The sequence below is a fragment of the Dermacentor silvarum genome, chromosome 5, assembly GCF_013339745.2.
Source record: "Dermacentor silvarum isolate Dsil-2018 chromosome 5, BIME_Dsil_1.4, whole genome shotgun sequence".
Classification (NCBI taxonomy): domain Eukaryota; kingdom Metazoa; phylum Arthropoda; class Arachnida; order Ixodida; family Ixodidae; genus Dermacentor; species Dermacentor silvarum.
In genome coordinates, this window is record NC_051158.1 from 12294502 (window position 1) to 12314480 (window position 19979).

The window sequence follows — 19979 nt, forward strand, 5'->3', positions numbered from 1 at the left end:
TTCAGCTATATATGGCGAACCAAGGTGCAAAAAAAAAATCACCTTTTCAAATGTTTACTGTAGCGACTCAAAGCCTACTGTTGGAGCTTGTTTCCCCACTTTTGTTGTTTTTCATACATGACGTGCACAATGTGGACGTATTTTATTAAAGTACAATGAGCTGGTTTAAACGAACACCGGCAAGCTGTTTTTTTTTTTCTTTTGCTGTACGCATGTTCCTTGATAAAGTTGACGTAAGACATCATACAATATGTGATTGTGTATAAAGTATCAGCAGAACACAAAGTGCACAATTTGGCTTTCAGTAATATTTGATTGGAGCAGTGTGTGTTGTGCAATATATAGAACAAATTGTTTGTGATTTAAAGGGGAGAGAAATTGGTTGTGCATTATGCCACATACAGCACATATATTATTCCTGTATTGCTCAGTGTTCAGTGAATGCTGCGTAATTGAGAACTAAACCGTTCAAGTTCCGTAATTAAACATCCTGATTATTTGAGAATGTAGCCTACATGTCTGGGTTTGTTTGTATTGATTGTTAAGGCTACGTTTCCATTTAATATGTCGAAACGTTTAAATTAGACTGCACTGAATCTTATAGTGACGTTGTGATGATGATAATTACACAGTTGGGCAGAAAAATGTAATCTACTGCAGAAACAGAAGCGAAGCTTTTTCTGCAGCTAAGAGCCCAATTTTTATAGGAAGCTGCTTACGATTATTTCAGAATGACCAGTGCGTATGTCTTAAGGGGCTACTACACTTGTAACCGTATCCTTCAACAACAACATTACCAGAACTGAAATATATACTTCTAGTAAACGGCACACTTCTAAAGAATGTAACTTCAATTTATATTATACGAAAGTGGCAGAATTACTGCATAAACGACACCATTCCTTTAAAATATACCTTCTATGTATATGTACAAAATTTTGTAAAATGTAACTTCTGTTAAAAGTACGCAAAATTATGCAAATACGCACTTATGTTACAAGTTACCCTTTTTAGAGTGTAGCGCAGGCGTCCACACTTCTGTCTAGAGCACTTGAGCAATGCGCTGAAGAGCTAAGGAAGAGATACATTCACAGCAGCTGCTATAGGTTCAAGGTAACCAGATGAATACTGCCTGGTACCTGCGTCTTGTGGCTTCGGCTGTTCCCAAGTAATATCACTACAACCAGCGCGAAATTAACCCTTCTTTATTTCAATTTCTTTTCATCGCAGCGCGCCGATTCAGCGCTTTAGACAGAAGTGTAAACGACTGTTCAGTAGCAATGTTTACAAGATTACCTTGGAATCGCCCTTCGGTGCCCGTTAGGGATCCCCGTTTTCCTACAACGATATAATACCTCTTATACAAAAGCGAACATAAAACCCAGCTTTGCGGTTACGGGAACATTAGGTTGAAAGACAAGCGCTCGTGCTCAAATTCTTGGTTGTTACTCGGTGCTTTACGACGCTGTTACGAGCGTTGAATGAAAAATTACACAACGTCCACGCGGATACCCGAAGCAGCTACTGGCGTTGAACAAGGTAGTAAGCTTTACGGCGTGACCTACGAATGAACTTATGGAGCCATTGAAAGTATTGAGGATGGTTCCGAGAGGGAAAGGCCAATACAAGCAACCGCTGTGAAACATATTATACTTATACGAGCGTGGGGGGATACGAAGTAAATGAGTGTGGCCACTTGACGTCACAGAAATCGTTAGAAAGGAGGCACCCTGCGCCGAGCACCGATCGTTGTGCTGTTTTCTAGCGCAAAAACGAGACAACCACTTATTTTATTTTATTCTGTCCTGCTTTTCTGTGGCAAGACCTACTAAGTCGAACTGGCAGGTGCCTTAGTGAGTGGCTTAAAGGGCATAACTATACTGTCCCGAAAGCTTCCTCGAGGCATCTTGCACTACAGGGAGTGCGGAAGCAATCTGAGTTTTGATAAAGAAGCGAGAGAACTGCTAGAGGTCGCCACACGCTTACTAGAGAGATTCTTAACAGAGGCCAGAGAGGTTACCGGACTTGGTGATACGTGCGTCAGGGCTACGCCCATCTCGCACTGTCACAAAAGTAAATTGAATCTATATCTTAGGCGCACGATATTCCTATTGAAAAAAAAACGATAAGTCCCATATTTATCATCATCTGCCTATATTTATGTCCACTGCGGGACCGAAGGCCTCTCCCCATATTGAGTAATCCCATATTAACGAATGGACGCCCAATATAAAACCACGCATTATGTCATATTGGGGCATGCCCCCTATGCTATATGGGAGCACGTTCATTTCTGTTTACCTTATTATCTCTAGACTTCATTTGAAAACAACAAACAATTTCCCCTACCCTTTCCTTGGTTTCATCAACTCTTGTCTTCATACATGGTTGTCACCCGCAAAAAATAGGGCCCTTCGGTTCCCCTGCTTCTCATTCATAGAAACATCCGGGTTTTTATAGGGGATCCCCATAGGTGGCGTGGAATCACTGTATATGGGGCTTGTCGGTATTTTCGATTGGAATGTATGCTGTAAAGCTTGGTGCGGAAAATATTTTCTCTCTCTGAGAGAGAAGAGGTTTTCCAGAGAGGGGGGGATCTGCCTCTCTGATTACAGCTTATATATTCTTCACAGTGTTCTGTCTTGTCTTGTCTTGCCTTGTCTTGTCTTGTCTATGGGGTTTTCCCATTTTTACACTGAAAAATGGCGCTATGTCAAACCAACTATAAGCCAACAGCACATTCAGGCTTTCATCAGGATGGCGCTGCCGAGAAAAAAAAATATGGTGAGCACAGCCAGAAAACGTCCGTGTCGAGGAAAGTATAGGTAGGATGCAGAGATACAAGGAACCTGTCGAGCCCGAATAAGTACGAAGGGCATGGTGAGGCATGCTGTCGTACAACGAGCTGCGGCCAGCAGAAGTTAAGAGACGCTTATGGTACCGCAGTTTTGGTAATAAATGATGTTACACTCGCCTTTTCTCTCGTGGACTTTCATTGTACAGCTACTATACTCAAAGAGAAGGACCGCAAAAGATCGCATGCAAGTTGCGCAAGAACACTAAGGATTTCGGAAAGATTAAAAAAAAATTGGAGGACGCTTAAGCTTGCCTTTAAGAGGGGAACGCGATAGCATTCAAAGATCCCTGGCTGCTTATCAGGCTTGTTTCTCATGCATTCTAATTACAATCCGGCGCTATCATGTCTGTAGGTTGTGGACAAGTCGTACTTTACGATTTTTCGGACGGATTTTACTTTGAGGGATTCAGTTTTGTTCACTAACGCCTTGCGCCACGTAAAGGGCCTGCCCGGTTGCGTATTTCTATTTGCGCCCCCGTACAGCGCTCGACCGCTAGCGTCACGCTGCGCCGCTCGCGCGTACCGCGTTTCTAGGTGGTTGCTTTCGCCGAGGGCGCTCGAACGAAATCATATGGTTCGAATGCTTGAAAGCCAGGCAAGTATGGATGCATGGCTCAGTGGTTAAGGCGCTCGCTTCGGGAATATGCGTATGCGGGTTCGAATCCCGCTCGGCTCAATTTTCTGTCTTTTTTTTTCAGATCACGCTTTTTTTTTTCTTTTGTTTTCCTGTCTGTTTGCTAGCGCGGTCGTTTGAACCCCGGCGCCACGGCGGAAGCCGTGGTGCCGGGCGCCGACGCGAAGCGGCGGTCGTTGGGGTGTTGCGGAGCGCAGCGTAGCAACACCCCAAATAAAAAAATACTGCTCCAGTCAGGTAGACTGCTCCCTCCCTGATAGTGAGATTATATTTGGATCATCAAAACAGTGATGCGTTTGTGAATACCACCGATCCCCTAACAGCAGGCTAGTCACCTCCAACCCAGCGTGTTCTCCGTCAACGCCTCCTCCGTTCCAACGGCGGCGGCTAGAAACATGGTACGCGCGAGCGGCGCAGCGCGGCGCCAGCGGTCGAGCGCTGTACGGGGGCTGAAATAGAAATACGCTGCCCGGTTGCAACACTCCAATTGCTAGTAGGTACAGCGTTTGACCGGTGGCGCCACGCTGCGCCGCTCGCGCGTACCGCGTTTCTAGGTGGTTTCTTTCGCCGAGGGCGCTCGAACGCAATCATATGGTTCGCATGAATGCAACCCTTGGAAGCGTGGCTGTATGGCTGAGGCATAACTCCTGGGCCTGATGGCTTGAGTGCGGAATTTTATCAATGTTTCTGCTCTATATTGGCTCCCTTTCTGCTTAAACTGTATGAAGAAGCTTACAGGATTGGGTACCTACCTGCCACGCTCTATCAAGGGCACACAGTACTTATTCCAAAAAGCAGTGATGTAACAAAATTGCAGAAAGTTGAGGGGTATCGCCCCATATCACTTTGCAACGTGGATTACAAAATATTTGCTAAGATATTAGCTAGTCGTCTTCAAGAAGTAATTCGATCATTGGTGGGAGACCATCAAACATGTGGCATTAGAGAAAGATCAATTCAGACAAATATCCACGTTGCACGGTCTGTGCTAGAGTGTGTGACAGAAAGTGCGGGTCAAGTTGCAATAGTTCAGGTTGATTTGGCAAAAGCATTTGATAAAGTTAATCACTGCTTCTTGTTTAGTGTTTTAGAGCACATAAACATTGGATCTCTTCTCTTTAAAGGCATCTCCATGTGTTATGCTAATGGCACAACAAGGCTAATAGTTAATGGTTGTCTATCTGAATCTATCCACCTCAGGGCATCAGTAAGACAAGGTTGTCCCTTGTCACCTCTGTTATTCGCTTTGTACTTGGAACCGCTTTGTGCACGAATTTTGAAGGATCCTACCTTTCATGGGTTCAGATTGTTATCCAATGAGATCCGGGTACTTGCCTATGCAGATGACATAGCCTTCTTCTGTGCTGACAAGAAAAGTGTGGAGACTGCCCTTGCCTAACGCAGCAGTTTTGCTCAGCTTCTGGAGCAACTGTGAACTTTGAGAAGAGTTCCGGATTTTGGTTCGGTCAATGGTGTACAATGCCAACTCGCTTCGCAGGTATTCAGTGGAGGCAAGACTTTAGGTACTTAGGTGTACCCCTCTCTCAATATCGCAATAGTAATCCTCACTGGTCAGCGGAAGTTGCAGAAGTACAACGTAAGGTTAACAACTGGCAGGGGCGGCAGTTGTCCATATTTAGCCGAGCTGAAGCTTGCAATCTGTTTCTAGCAGCTCGACTTATGTATATCCTGCAGGTATTACACTGCTCGCGACTTAGGTTGCAAGCTTTCCATCGTGTGTTTGCTACCTATGTATGGAGCTCACGTGTTGAGGCCATGCGGCGTGATAACCTTTTTCTTCCTCTTGAGAGTGGTGGTCTTGGCCTAGTTCACCTTTTTGTTAGGCAACTTGTCTCCCGGTTATTCTTCTTACGTGATGTAAACAGTCCTTTTCTAAGAGAGATGTTACAACTTCGATTAATGAATTACCTTCCAGAAATAGTTGTGTCGTCATCGGTCAATGATGCACCACCTGCTCCTTGGGGCTTCTTGAAAGAGGTTGTTGAAGGCTTTCACTTTCTTAAAGCTCGCTTTAGCTTGGATTATATTTTCACTGCATCCCGTAAAGAAATTTCTGCTGCCTTGATAGACACATTGTTTCCTGTTCCCCATTATCGTGCGCCTTATTTGGAATGTTGCTACTTAGATGTACTCAAGCGTGTCCGTCAAATGATCATTCCTCCAGGGATCAAAACTTTTTTCTTTAACTTACATTCGGCAACCCTTCCTGTCAAAACCTGGTTAGAAAAAAGGGGCTGTTTCGTGCCGTGGTCTACAAACTGCCGTTTGTGTCCGCATGCTGAAACGATTGATCACTGTTTTGTCGATTGTAGGGATGCCGTGTTCTTCTGGGACATTCTCCAAAGAACACTTAAAAAAGATTTAGACATCACACCATACACAATTCGTTTCTTACCTTTTAAAGATTCCTGTGACCCACCATATGACATGTTCATAGTACTTGGTCTACATAGTCTTTGGCGCAGTAGAATGTGTGACAGGCACGCTGAACGACCGCGAAGCACTCGGTCGTTTTTTTCGGGAATCTGCTGCCTACGTCCGTAGTGTGTACGCTGCTCAAGAAACAGCGCCGGACTGGATGCCTTTATTGGACGCGTGCACATGCTTGCCTGACTTTTGAATATGTACCTGCAGCGACTTGTTTCTTGTGTTGCTGAAGAGTCTGCTCCCATGTAATAAAGAAAAAAAAGTGGCTGTATGGCTGAGTGGCTACGGCGCTCGCTTTGGGATCATGCGTACGCTGGTTCAAATCCCGCTTGCGCTACAATTTTTGTTTCTTAATATCACGCTTTTCTTTTTTTTTCCTCTCTGGTTGCCAGCGTGGTCGTTTGAACCCCGGTGCCACGGCGGCAGCCGTGGTACCGGGCGCCGACGCGAAGCGGCGGTCGTTGGGGTGTTGCGGAGCGCAGCGTAGCAACACCCCAAATAAAAGAATACTGCTCCAGTCAGGTAGACTGCTCCCTCCCTGATAGTGAGATTATATTTGGATCATCAAAACAGTGATGCGTTTATAATACCACCGATCCCAACAGCACGCTAGTCACCACTAGCCCAGCGTTTTATCCGTCAACGGCGGCGACTAGAAACATGGTACGCGCGAGCGGCGCAGCGTGGCGCCAGCGGTCAAACGCTGTACCTACTAGCAATTGGAAATATGCTGCCCGGTTGGGGTGGTTCGGGATGATTCGGGACGCCGACGCCGATGCCGGATTTTCTCGGACACGGGGCCCTTAACGCTATCGCGTTAAAAAGCTGAGAGACACTTCAAATACTTAGACGAGTATAGGTCACGTAATGGCTCTAATGATGTGTAATATATTGTATATGACCTACCATACCATAATATTTGCGGAGTTATCACGTCTGCTTTTCTCTCCCCCCCTTTTTTTTTCTGTCCAGTCGGGATCAATTTCGGTGCCTGGTGGCGCTGTCGGCAAAGCGCCAGTGGCGCCACGCAACGGGCGTGACCAAGCAATACAAAGCTTTGAGCAATGGGTGCTAGTACGTGATGCGGGCGGCAACGCCGTCAGACAACAAAAGCGTGGCAGGCGTCTGTTTCTCAGAAGGGAGGTTGAAAGGAACGCGCGCAAAGGTCTCGCTATTAACTTTTACGAGCCTCACGGCCTCTGCTCAGTGCCAGTCCACGGGCTGTCGGGTAGTTTTACGGCGCCCGTTGGCTTGTTTCTTTTTATTTTCCCCGCCGTGACCTTATTAACTCGGGGTTCGTATACCAAGTTGCCGAATGGCGCCCTGGTACGCCGCTCGGTAGTCAAAAGCGCCCGATGCTAAAGGTAGAAGCACATATACAGGAATAGAATAAACGAAATGCCATGGATTTCAACAACAAATTCACAGCGGGTGGCTTAAATCCTGCGTATTTGTTGTACCTTGTCCATTTAGCGTTGTTAATATGTCCCACCGTTGCTGTCACGAACACGCCCAGATTTGAGCAACAGCTGCAAGATAGGTTCAAGGAAGGGTAAGCTGGAACCTTCTTGATGAAGCCAGTATGGTCCAAATGAAAAATTTAAAGTTAGAACTAAACAAAAGAAAGGAGGGCTGACTGAAGGAAGAAGGAATGAAGGAAAGAATAACTGAATGAAAGAAGGAATGAATGAACGAAGGAGAGAATGATTGTGGTGAAGCAATGAAGAAATGAAGGACGGAAAAAAGGAATGGATGAACGAAGGAATAAAAAAGAAGTACTTAATAAAGGAAGGAAGGAAGGAAAAGAGGAATGGATCAAGCAAAGAAGGAATCTTCGTGGCGTCTTTAGGTACCAAGCAGAAGATAAATAGAACAGGATGGTTAACGACATGTCCTCTTCCTGTAAGTGTTCTGGTTAGTGCCTAGGACGCCATGATGAACCTGCGCAGACTAAACCAAATTCTAGTTGATCGTAAGGAAGTAGTGAACAAAAGGAACAATGAATGAAAAATAAGAAAGCAGGTACGGAAAACAACTTTCGGGGCGGGCGTTAGAAAATGTACAGAGGCAACACGAAGAAAGCAAAAATACAGTGAGAAACTGCGATGTCTCTATTTGTTATAACGCCTTGAACACTTTTCAAGAAGTATAAAGTAACGTGAAAGAAATGAACACTAGAAGGAGTACGTAAGGACACATCTGACTCGCCTAGTTTGCATAGCACAGATGGGACATATATTCCTAACTTTCCGGGATTGTTTTTTTTTATTTGCTGTCTTTTGCTCCGTGAGATCATATTGCAAGTGAATTCCTTTTCTTGTCATGTTTCTTCATTTTGTTTCTTGTTCACACGTCGCTGCTTCACGTTCGGAGAAAAAGTCACGCATCCACATTTTGTCCCCTGTGTGCTTCTCTTGCAGGCCCTTATCACGTGACCAGTTGAGAGACTCGGAGGAATAATGGGGGAGAGATCTCGGGACATTGGAGCGGAAACGTGGCTCCGTGTAAGCAGGAACGAATCGGGTAAACGAAGCCACTAGGACGTACATAACACGCAAAGATGGGAAGTGAGGAGGATCTTGGAAGAGAGAGAGAGAGAGAGAAACCAAGTGACTCAAATAAACGAAGGAGGAAAAAGAAAAGATATAGTTCCCGAACGCCAGTGGCTTGGAGATGATTCTGACCATGGAGAAGTGATGTCCGTGACGAGCGCGGCAGATGTCAGTGCAGCTGCATGGCTGACCGGTTCGGCCGGATCGAGAAGATGCGAAGGAAGCGAGGAGGATTAGGAGGCGCTTCCGGCCGAGCGGGACACCCGTATGGAGCACGAGAAAGCAGCTCGACGAGACCGGCTTATCCGCCCTGGTATATACCGTATTACGGCGCACGTTAACCTCGTCCAGAGTTTAAAGCTCTGCATTATCCCCTTCGGTCACGAATTGGGATCGACTGTCGATAAATGTATGAAATTTACATAATTTTAAACCCAGGTGCTGCATACCCCATTTAGAGCAAGTCAAGGCGGTAGAATGACTATTTCTGCATCTTATGATAAGTCACTTTAGTTACAGAGTGATTAAGTATCCAATTATGGTGCGCTCAGTAATGATATCTTTCTTCATAAAAAGAACTGAACCACTAGCGCGAATAACTTGCACAAGTTAATTATTGGTTGCAAGCATTCATCATCATCATCCCCTTTTATCAGCCTATATTTATGCCAACTGCAGGACGAAGGCCTCTCCCTGTGATCTCCAATTAACACTGTCTTGCGCTAGCTGATTCCAACTTGCGCTTGCAAATTTCCTAACTTCATCAGGCCACCTAGTTTTATGCCATCCTCGACTGCGTTTCCATTCTCTTGGTATCCGTTCTCTAACTCTAATGGTCCACCGGTTATCCATCCTACGCATCACATGGCCCGCCCAGCTACATTTTTTTTTTCTTAATGTCAACTAGAATATCGGCTGTCCCCGTTTGCTCTCTGTTCAACACCACTCTCTTCCTGTCTCTTAACGTTAGGCCCAACATTTTTCGTTCCATCGCTCTTTGTGCGGTCCTTAACTTGCTCTCGAGCTTCCTTGTTAACCTCCAAGTTTCTGCCCCATATGTTAGCCCCGGTAGGATGCAATGATTGTACACAGTTGCTAGCATATAGAAAGAAAAAAATTCGCAATTGTTAGAGAAACTTCGCATGTCGCACCTCCCGTCAAACACTGTAGTGCCTTCTCCAAAGCGATTTTCGCTAGCGACAGATTTCCCTCGGAAGTAATATGAAGGTACTTCAGGTATGCAGCATGTTCAGTTTACCCTAAGCTTAATTTTTGTGGTCTATTCCTTGTCGCAACTGCACAGATACGATGTTTTCGTAAAGTTTTCGGAGAAAAATAGAGAGAAAGTGAAAAAGCAAGAAAAAAAAAGAAAGAGTAGAGTTCAGGACTAGAAATATCTAATTTGATTTAGCGAATTCTATAGGTGCGAAATATGAAGTTTTATGTGAACACTGTGCTGGATATAGAAATAAAGGCTATAATGCGGTCAAGCAAATCAAATATTGTTGTATGCGAATGTAGTCATCTCCGTCTAAAAAAATTCTGAGATCTTACATGGCGATTTGATTATGAGGTACATCGTACTGGAAGACTCCAGAATAATTTTGAACACCTGGGGTTCTTTAACGTGAACTTAATGCACGGTACACGGGCGTTTGTGCATTTCGCCCTCATCATAATGCAGTCGTCGCGGCCGGGATTTGATCCCGCGACCTCGTGCTTAACAGCTCAACGCCATAGCCGTTACCCTACCACGGTGGTTCGTAATCTTTTCTGTGTCGATAACAACGGTGTACTTTTGGAGTCAGTGTTTGCTCCATCGTGAGTGGTTGCAAAAACAAAACTAACTATCCCGCGTCTAGTGCATCAAATGCTTAATTAAGGTTTGCGACATCAATTGGAGATTTATTGGGCGAATACCTATACCAGGGGGTTTCTAACGAGCTCGTCCTTGCGTAGTTTGTTGGTAGTTTTCCTTTGCCGCAATTCCCTAATCTAAAAAAAGAAGCGAGGAAAAAGAAAAGAGTACCTAAGGTAATTACGTCACGCCGCATCCATCTTGCTTTAATGCTCTCAATCAACACAGATAGCAATAGTTCGCTCGTCAAAAAGAAAAAAAAAAGAAAAGTTGTCTATGATTCACTTAGTCTACTCTACAGCTTCCCAATTAATGTTTAGGAAAATATCAGCCTAGTTAAGTCACCTAAACAGTTGGTATGCCAAAAATTAACGAAGAACTGGACATTAGAACGAATAACTGGAAGCCGCAAATGCCTGTATGTATTTGCGTCAATAACTTCTTTTTTTTTTCTCACACCCTTTGGGTACCTCCTTAAGACAACCTGTATGTGGCGCTGAACTTATGTGTTTGCATTGAAGGGGCTTGCATTGCATGAATATGCGGTACATTTGCTTCTGCCTTCCGTAGAGGTTGCCTTTGAAGGATCGGAAGTACAAAGCCGAGGTGTAGAGGCAATTACACGGAATGCACTTGGGAATATAAGACCATTATAACACGCTTAAAGTGCCTCAGACAACTTTTCCCCGATACGGTTATACGAGCGCAATCACGGCACACCGCAAATGGCTGGCAAAATGCCTCGAGCAATTCGGAACGGCTTCTACGCCGAGTTATTTTACTCTAGTGCTGATGCAAATAAAGCTTGCAAGATCGTTCTAAGCATCACCTGGCTTAGCTTTAGTTCATTCCAAGTTCCAATTTTCTCGTCGGAGTACGCGGGCAGCGCTCATTCGATGTGATTGGGCGACCACCTAAGCGGTATTGGGAAAATTTATCGCACTGTATCCTTGAAGAAAATAAGAATAATATGATCAGTTAAGAATAGTGTGCGAAGATCGTTTTTTTTTCATTTGTTGGCTTTTCTGTTTTTTTTTTAATTCTTTCTTATTTTTATTTTTTGTGTTATTGAAGAAATACCAAACCGAGTTTGCAGAATTTCAAAGTAAACTAAGGAAAATATGGAAAATCAGTAATTATTTCGTGATTTAGAAGATTGATATTTCTCAACGTCGTTCGTTCAGTATGACTGGCGGTACTTTTTGTCGAGAAACATCGATTCTGTTGATAAAGAAACAAAAGGGTTGGGTCGTTTGTTTCTGTAGTAAAAACGTTCAGCTGAATGATCGACTCTTAGATAAAGAAGGACTGGTTACGTCACATACGTGCTTCGATTCACGCTAGGCGTATATAATTAAGCACACTGTTCAAACCCTGTTTTTCTTTCTTTCCTTTTTTTTTTTCAGTAGTCCGTCGATGTACTTCAGAGCATGCTCGGTAGTGCAACAGTGTTTTTGTTAGCATCAGGTGATGGAAGACGTAGTTGCGGTCGGTCTTACGCTCGCATTCGGAAAATGAATAACTGCTATCTTTATTGCATAAGGCTCTCATAATGAAAGATGCATATCGTAATGACAACTGATAGTGGTGTACACTACACTTTTTTGATGATGATTATGATGCTGATTTCCTTCTAAAATGGCAGACTCGTGATCCGGATTAGAGTGGTCCACTGGCAACCTAAATTTTACTTTCCTGAACACCATCTTTTATTTATTTATTTATTTATTTATTTATTTATTTATTTATTTATTTATTTATTCATTTACAGATACTGTCGGTCCACATCAGGACCAAGACAGGAGTGGTAACAATACATCAACGTACAGCAAGCAGTGAACGGAACAATAGAATACAGCGATAGAGCGCTATATTTGAGAGATGCATGTGTAGAACTCGCGTTTCAAAAAATTAACCGACGATTACGGTACTCCCTAAAGCGAGATTTGAGCGCAGCTGTATACGTGTTTTAATTTCACGATATATTTGGCTGGCGGGGACAATCTGTCTCGTGCGACACGTTGCGAACGGAGCGAAGTGTCCCGCGACTGCCTCGCTAATCTGGAGATCGCGAGAGCCAGCGCGCGGATGACGCGCAGCCTCGATTCACAGCAGCCGCCGCCCACAAATCTAACAGACGACGCGCGCTACTCTGGCGCCATCTCGTGGCCATCGTCACCGCACCACCCTTTTCTTCTCACGCTTTCGCCACGCCCTCCTCCGCTTTCCGCCTCGTGGTTCCACTGCATCATCCTCTCCACTTTCCTCCCCGCTGCAGTCTGCGTTCGCTTTCATCTTTCGCTACGCTCGTTCACTCTGTTCGCCCGGAATGGGTGCCTAAGAGCTACGCTCTAAAATAAATGTGCCAGATACGGCATGCAGCGCTGGAAAGCGCCAGTGCTAGTTGCATTAAAAGCTACAGTATGAGCATTCTTCCAGTATTATCGGATACGCCGGTCTTCTTCCTCCTTCTTCTTCTTCTACTGCTTATTATTATTACTGAATTATCTACAGGCTGGGAACTTTCTGAAGTAGGTGAGGCAGGACAACGTAACAAAGAAAATACCTCTCGGCGACTGACAATGCCAGTAACGTTAAATATAAGCCCGTCGTTTGAAACTTCCTGTGATTCGCTATTCTGGAATCTCCCCCCCATCCCTGTGTTTTTGAAACAACGAAAGTTGCGCTTATTTCCACAGTTTTATGTGAGTTGATGACGGATGCACCTTACCTAACCATAGCACAATTTCAGCGCAACTTACGCGCAGTTTTCTTGCTCTCCTTCGTGAACTAACGTATTTGCGAAGGGAAAAACGAAAGCGATAAGGAAGCATCTGAGGTACGACCGCGGAAAAGGTTTTCGACACGATATTTCGACACGATATTTTCTTTCCTCTGCTTCAAGTGCTATACGCAGCGCTTTATGGTCAACTAAGGAGAGGTCTTGCTCGCGGACCCTTCTCATGCGACGCTAGCATTCATTTCCTCCCTTCCCTAGAGCTGCGTATACTTGAAGAGAATATGCAAATGAGACAGGTTTGCGCAAAGTTTACAGGGCGTAGGAATCGTGACCTGGAGCTCGCATTACGATTTTGCCGGTGGCCGGTTGCGTGACTGGCTTGCGAACTTGCGGTCAGAACTTCTGAAAAGTCGCTCGTATATAAATTCCCCCTGCCGAAATGTTTTCGCGTGTGACCTCAAGCTCACAGGACCGTTGCGTCGAGTTGTGGGCTTGGGAACCTCGAGGACGGCGCCAAGGATAGTGGCGCCACCTAGAGCGCTTCCGGTTTATTTCAACTTCTAGGAGGATGTCCGCCATCATAAGTTCGTACGCATAGCAAAGCGTTGGCTCGGGCTAGTTGGTAGTCCGTACTTATTACTGTTTTAGCGCATAAGCCACAATAGAGCACAAAGGGACACGAACGGTACAGGCGCGAAAGTAGAAGATTGATTTTGCTACTGCCTGGTTCGTTCGCTCAGAAACTGGTGTCTGTGTGAAACCCTGCAGCTCTGATGCAGCAGAATATTTCGGAACAGTCCCCGCATCCGTCGCTATGCCTCCCTCGAGGCTCAGTTAACTGTTGTTATTCCTTATACTGCTTACGGAATTACGAGTATTCAACAATTTCAAGTAGTGAATTCACGAATCATGTGCATACGAATGGTAGGGAATGTACGACTCGTTTTCGAAATTTTGATTATTCGCATGACCCTAGTTATTAATACTGATAAGCTTCCCAAACACACTTAAAGAGAGAAAACGCTTCCGACAAATGCATCAGTAACATATACGATAAGATTTTAACAACCTCAAAAATGTAGGTCAATGACAAGAGAAAGGGAGGGAGGAGAATAGCGGGGCTCGTTGTGCTGTTTTACGTATGAAGGCAACAAACAATAAAGCCTAGGAGGGTATGAATACAAAGTAAGGGGAATTACCAGTGGTTCTAATAATCCCAGTGTATAACCGATAAGATAAATGTGAAATGTGTGGACGAAAACATTTGGCAATTTCGAGCTGAGGCGAATCATTGAAAGTTATAGGAACGTTAATTTAGCGTTGCGCTGAAGGCGTCTCTCAAAGCTGGTGATATAAGGAGCGCCGCAAGGGGCACTCCAAGCGCCGCACCTCGGTGCTGCACGTGATCATATCGAAAGGAAACCATTGGCCTTCGTCAGCCCCCCCCCCCCCCCCCCCCCCAAAAAAAAAAAGAGGAATAAAAAAAAATGTGGTTGATCCCTCTTATATAGGAATCGGTATAGAACACGAAAGTGAAACGTGTCTTCACAGAAGTAGTGTAATGTTTATTGCACATTGATATATAATGTCTATTGGTGTTTTGTGGCTAAAGCGCCCTTAGGCGTTGATGCACCCACGCTGACGCCTGGTGGCACGTCTCCTCCATCACGACTACCAACGTCGATGACCATGAGCAACCGTCGTGCATATGGAAGCTGCACTACGCTGCACACGCTAGCACAACGCGAAAGACGAAGCACGTAACTGACACACTAATACAACGCGCAAGACAAAGCACGTAACTGAATCGTCACCGAGTCAAATCAGCGCGTACAGCGCGTCGTAATTGCAGCCTCCGCGATCAACTTCAGAAACATTTTCAGAGCTAATTGCGGAGGCCACGCTCCGCTGTGCTGAGTACGGTGAACGCCACCTAGGTGGCGTTGGTAGTGCTTCTTGATGCCAGCGTCCCTTCGAATGCTGGCATCGAGGCGTCGTAGTGCTGAGACCACCGAAGCGTTCACTGTCGGTATAGTGCCTAGAATATACTTACTAGTGTGCCGACCGCGGGCTTTCCGGTGGCACGGAGAATGATGCCTTCCGCCGGCGGCCACCAGACGGCGATAGCCGTACGGACCGTGCTATGCCGAGCGGCGTCTCTAGCCAACGCGCGCGTGTGCGACAGACGCCAATGGACTGTCCCAGCCCGTTTCGTTCTGCGGAACGTTGGTTGAGGTGCAAAGCGTAATCGAAAGAATATGATTTTGTTGCACTTACAAACGATCGTATGCACGGTTATCATTATAACGCTACACAATACGGGGTGTTTCTGCGAAAAATACCAATAAATAAATACGTGGTTTCCGAAGAAGTGTAACTTTTTTCCACAGTAAACTATTATATGCGAGACATGTCCACAAATGCTAAATTCACACCAAGTTGTATCTAATTACCATAAATTAAATTAATTACCATAAATGAAGGTAATTAAACAGGGCACATTTTCATAGGCGACACACCGTCAACTAATTTTGAACGAGCGCTCAATGTAGCAATTATTAAAGTGTTTCTCACAAGCGACAGCCGCCAGAGTTAGCCTTCGATCTGCACTCTTATATTCTTCTCCCACTCGGCAAAACGTTCTGGCCAGTCAGCAGGCGCGCTGAATAATGAGACTTGCTCGTTATTTGAGCGGTATCCAGTTGTACAATATGGGACAAAACAGGTGCTGTGTTTACGCCTCGTTTTCTGCGACGACATGTCGGTTCCGTCCGTGAACAAACACAAGTACGAACCATGCGCACAGAAAAGAACCCCAGCAATGACGTGCGGAGGCACCACACGCTACTTGCTCGAAAGCAACAACGCGCCGCAACCGACTGCGCTTACGAACGCGCATCCGAAGTGCACCCGAAGCGCAAGCGACGCGTGATGCGCAAGCGACGCGTGATGCGCCGCTCGGTTAGCACGGTCCCAAACAGTGTCGCCGTCTGGGGGCCTCCGGCGGAAGGCATCACCGGCAGTGCCAGCGTCTCCCATTGGAAACTCCCGGCGGTCGGCACACTAGTAAGCATATTCTAGGCACTATGGGCGTCTTGCGCTGGAGCTTGAGGTATAGTAGCGGCGCCTGGTGGCGGCGAAAAACGTCATCTGGGTAGTACCAGCTTGGATACTATTGAGCCCTGGCTGTGGCGAAGCACGTTTCTAGCCCGCGTTTTGCGTCGATTCGCACTTTTTTCTGCCTTGTTTCGAGTGCGAAAAGGCTCGTCACTTCTCACAGACCATGGCGACCAGGCTGCGAGCTGGCCGCAGCCTATAGTTATACGAAAACGGACCCTCCGTGTGCCGTGGGACGTAATGCTGGAAGCAGAAGACATCGGCGACGCCGATCGGGAGAGACCTAGCTTGCCTCGAAAAAGCGTCACCGTCGTTACTGCTGCGTCGTGGGCTGCCATGAACAAGAAGGCCTGAATCCCATCATCTGATTCTACCGTTTTCCTTCAAGGCCTCACGAAGTGGAGTGTCGGGCGCGCTGGATAACTGCAGTTCGTCGCGCTGGGTAAGCGAAATGGAAGAACGACATAGCAGCAGGCATGGCTGGTGATTCACGATTCGAGACCCGGCCACAGCGACAATTAACAATTCGACCGGTGCGATGTGGTGAAGTGACCAGGTGTGTGCAAATGACCACAAATGGTCGGGCTGATTTGGTGACAATTCACTACCCCACTACGAGCAGCACAGGTTAGAGAGTTGAATATGCTCATTCTTGACCTCAAGCCAGCACGTTGAGGCAGCACAGCAAGGTAGTATTGATTACAGCATATCGATGTTCGAGCGCTGTCATTAAAAGCTACATCAAGCGAGCAGCGCATGAGCTCGCGCTGCAGCGCGATTCGCACGTAGGTACGTTAGTGCGAGCTTATATGCACTGCATCAGTTATTTATCAATTGCTAAAGGGACAGATGGCCGCTACTACAGCGCAGGCATAATTACTTGTATAGCGGCATGCAGTCAACAAAGATTGCAGGAGACCCGCCGTTTCGCGGCATGTCGAAAGACCGCTGCCGTCGCGGCGCGTACCGTCGTGCGCTCGAGCAGTTCCGTACACGTCTGCTTATCGCTGCTGTGAATTCATTTACAGAAAGCATTTCCTCGCGTTTGTGCGCCTGTATCTAGCAGTGTGCAAACCTTACCTGAATTTCAATTTCGCACGTGCGTGACTCGCTTCACTTGCGATTGACACCGCGCTAAAACTTCGCCGCTTATTTTTTGAACGGCGTACACATATTCGGCGTTGCATAATTTCTTGCCTTTACGCAGCATGCCACCCATGGAAAAATCTTCGGCGCCCGATATTCGCTGCAAGCCCTGGTACAACACAACCGAAAGTGGCGGGTTCATATTGTAAACGTGCTTCCCGAAGCAGACGACCGAGCTTGGTACTACCCAGTTTCGGATTGAGGGCGCTTTTTAGCAACATTTTTGCAGCGCCCCCTGGGCAACGCAAGAGCCCCATACTGTCGGTGCGCGTTAGTGTCATAATGCAGTACTTCTCTTTTCTGCTCGTAGGCGGCGGCACCGCCCCGAGCAAGAGCGCGGGTACACGGAGGAGTATTAGATATATAAGGCGCGTCTGTGTAGCTCTCTGCAAATGCGTTTGTGGCGCAATGGGTTAAACGCTCGGCGATCTATCGACGCGGACCGAGAGGTCGTGGGTTCGATTTCCAAATTTTGCATGTTTGTGGAACTTTTTCTTCTGGTTTCTTTCTTTGTATTATGTTCGTGTATGTTCGTGTGACGTATTTCCGTGACGGAAATACGTCAGTGAAGTCTTGGTGGACCCCGGCATAAAACACTTTCGTGTTAAAAATTCGGCACAGACACCTAAGACGTACTGCTTACGTGTGGAAATGCGAAAGCATTGTAGTCCCTTTGGTTATGCAATGACGCACGCACTAGGCACACCTTTAGCAACAGCTTTAGGCATAGCTTCATCACAAGCCAGGACCATGGAGCCGCTCATCTTATTGTAAATAGTTACTGTACATAGATCATTTCATTCATCGTAATAAATACCATGTAAAAAAAAAACAAGAGCCGCAGTGGCGTCAGGGAAGCGTTCACCCCGACCGAAATTTACCAATTTTTTTCCCGATGTCAATTATTTACTGTGTTTACAGGAACCTCTCTGAGAAATGTGACGTAAATCCCAGCATTTAATGAGGTGTTCTTACTTTTTGCGCCGTCAGCCATTTTTGGTACCATCGCTCGGCCACGCCGCCGCCGCCGGACTTTCAGAGTAATCGGGCATGCAATGCTTTAGCATTACAAGAATTTTATCGCGACGTTTGCTATCGGTTCCGCTCATACCAGTGTATGCACCACGGTGTGGTACGCACACAGCTGTTCAGCAGGAACACCAACGTGCGCGCGCACAATGCTCAAGCTAGCAGCTGAAACCAGAGAGCCGCCCTCGGTGCATGAAGGTGCATCTAACTCGGTTTGTCATTTTTTGAACTCAAACGCACTGCGCATGACGGGAGACTTTGTTAACCTCCCGTGCGTCAGCCATCCATGCGTGTGGATACTGTGAGAGCCATAAAGTTTCTCTCTATATTACCTAGAGGGAAATCTGGCGCTGCTGCGCTGTGGTATGCATGGGAATGCCGGTATATTGTGACTTCGGATTGGCATCGCTCTCGGAGAGCCATAACGACGCCTTGAAGACGCGCCTGGCTAGCACCGTTACATCTGCCACAAAATGATTCGTTTCCTACTAAAACAGCACGTAAAGAGCTGTTTTAACTTTAATATTATACAGAAACATGTTTTGTTCAATTATGAGGACTTGTGATCGCATTTACAGTTATATCAAACGTAAAAAGTATCAGCAGGCCGTTAGAGTTGGAGGACAAACGACAAGAATCGCACGCGCTTTGGAACAGTTTGACGTCTGTTCTTGCTTTTCGTCGCTTGATTATGCACTGTAGGTGAGTATAAACTTCATTGAAAGATGTAATATTAGTGAATGAAAAACTTTTATGAAGAGTTTACTTGAAGAACGCCTTATTTATGTAGCCATATTTACGTTTTAGGCAAAGCCTCGTACAATACTAGCGATCACAAGCCTCGCTGGCACATATAGGCCTACTGTCATTTCCGTGACGGCACAGCACTCATGAGAAAACTCCCATGGATGGTGGCGCCAGATTTCCCTCTAGGTAATGTAGCGAGAAACTCTATGGTGAGAGCGTGACAGAGGCGGTTTCGACGGCAACGGCAAATGCACCTCGAGCATTACGTGCCAAAACAATGATTCGATCAAAAGGCAAGCAAGCCGTATAGTAGGGGAATCCGGATTAATTTTGACCACCTGGGGATCTTCACCATGACCCCGTTTCACGGGACAGGGGCGTTTTTGCATTTCGTCTCCATCGAAATGTGGCCGCCGTGGCCGGGATTTGATTCCCCGCGACCTTGTGCTTAGCAGCGCAATTGACACCACAGCCTCTAAGCCACCATGGAGCATTGCCGCAATAAAACCACTTCCCTGCAGTGGGAATATTTGTTGCTTACAAAGACGGGAGGACAAGGTTACCTGGTTACGACACTGTTGTCCCAACCATTTTGCTCGAAGGCTTCGGCTCGGGCAGAAAGTTGGACTTTCTCAACAACGGAGTGGTGGCGACGTCCATTACCGAAATAATGATTGACGGCACGAATGTTCCTCCATCTGATACCGCTCCTCTCGTGGATCTCGCATCGCCCCATTGATGACGTCAGACTCACGTACGGGGGTTCTCTCGGAGAGCAATTCAAAAAAAAAAAAAAAAAAGCAAGTGCGATCTTGATTTTCTCCTGAACTAATGAAAGTTTCTATGTCGAA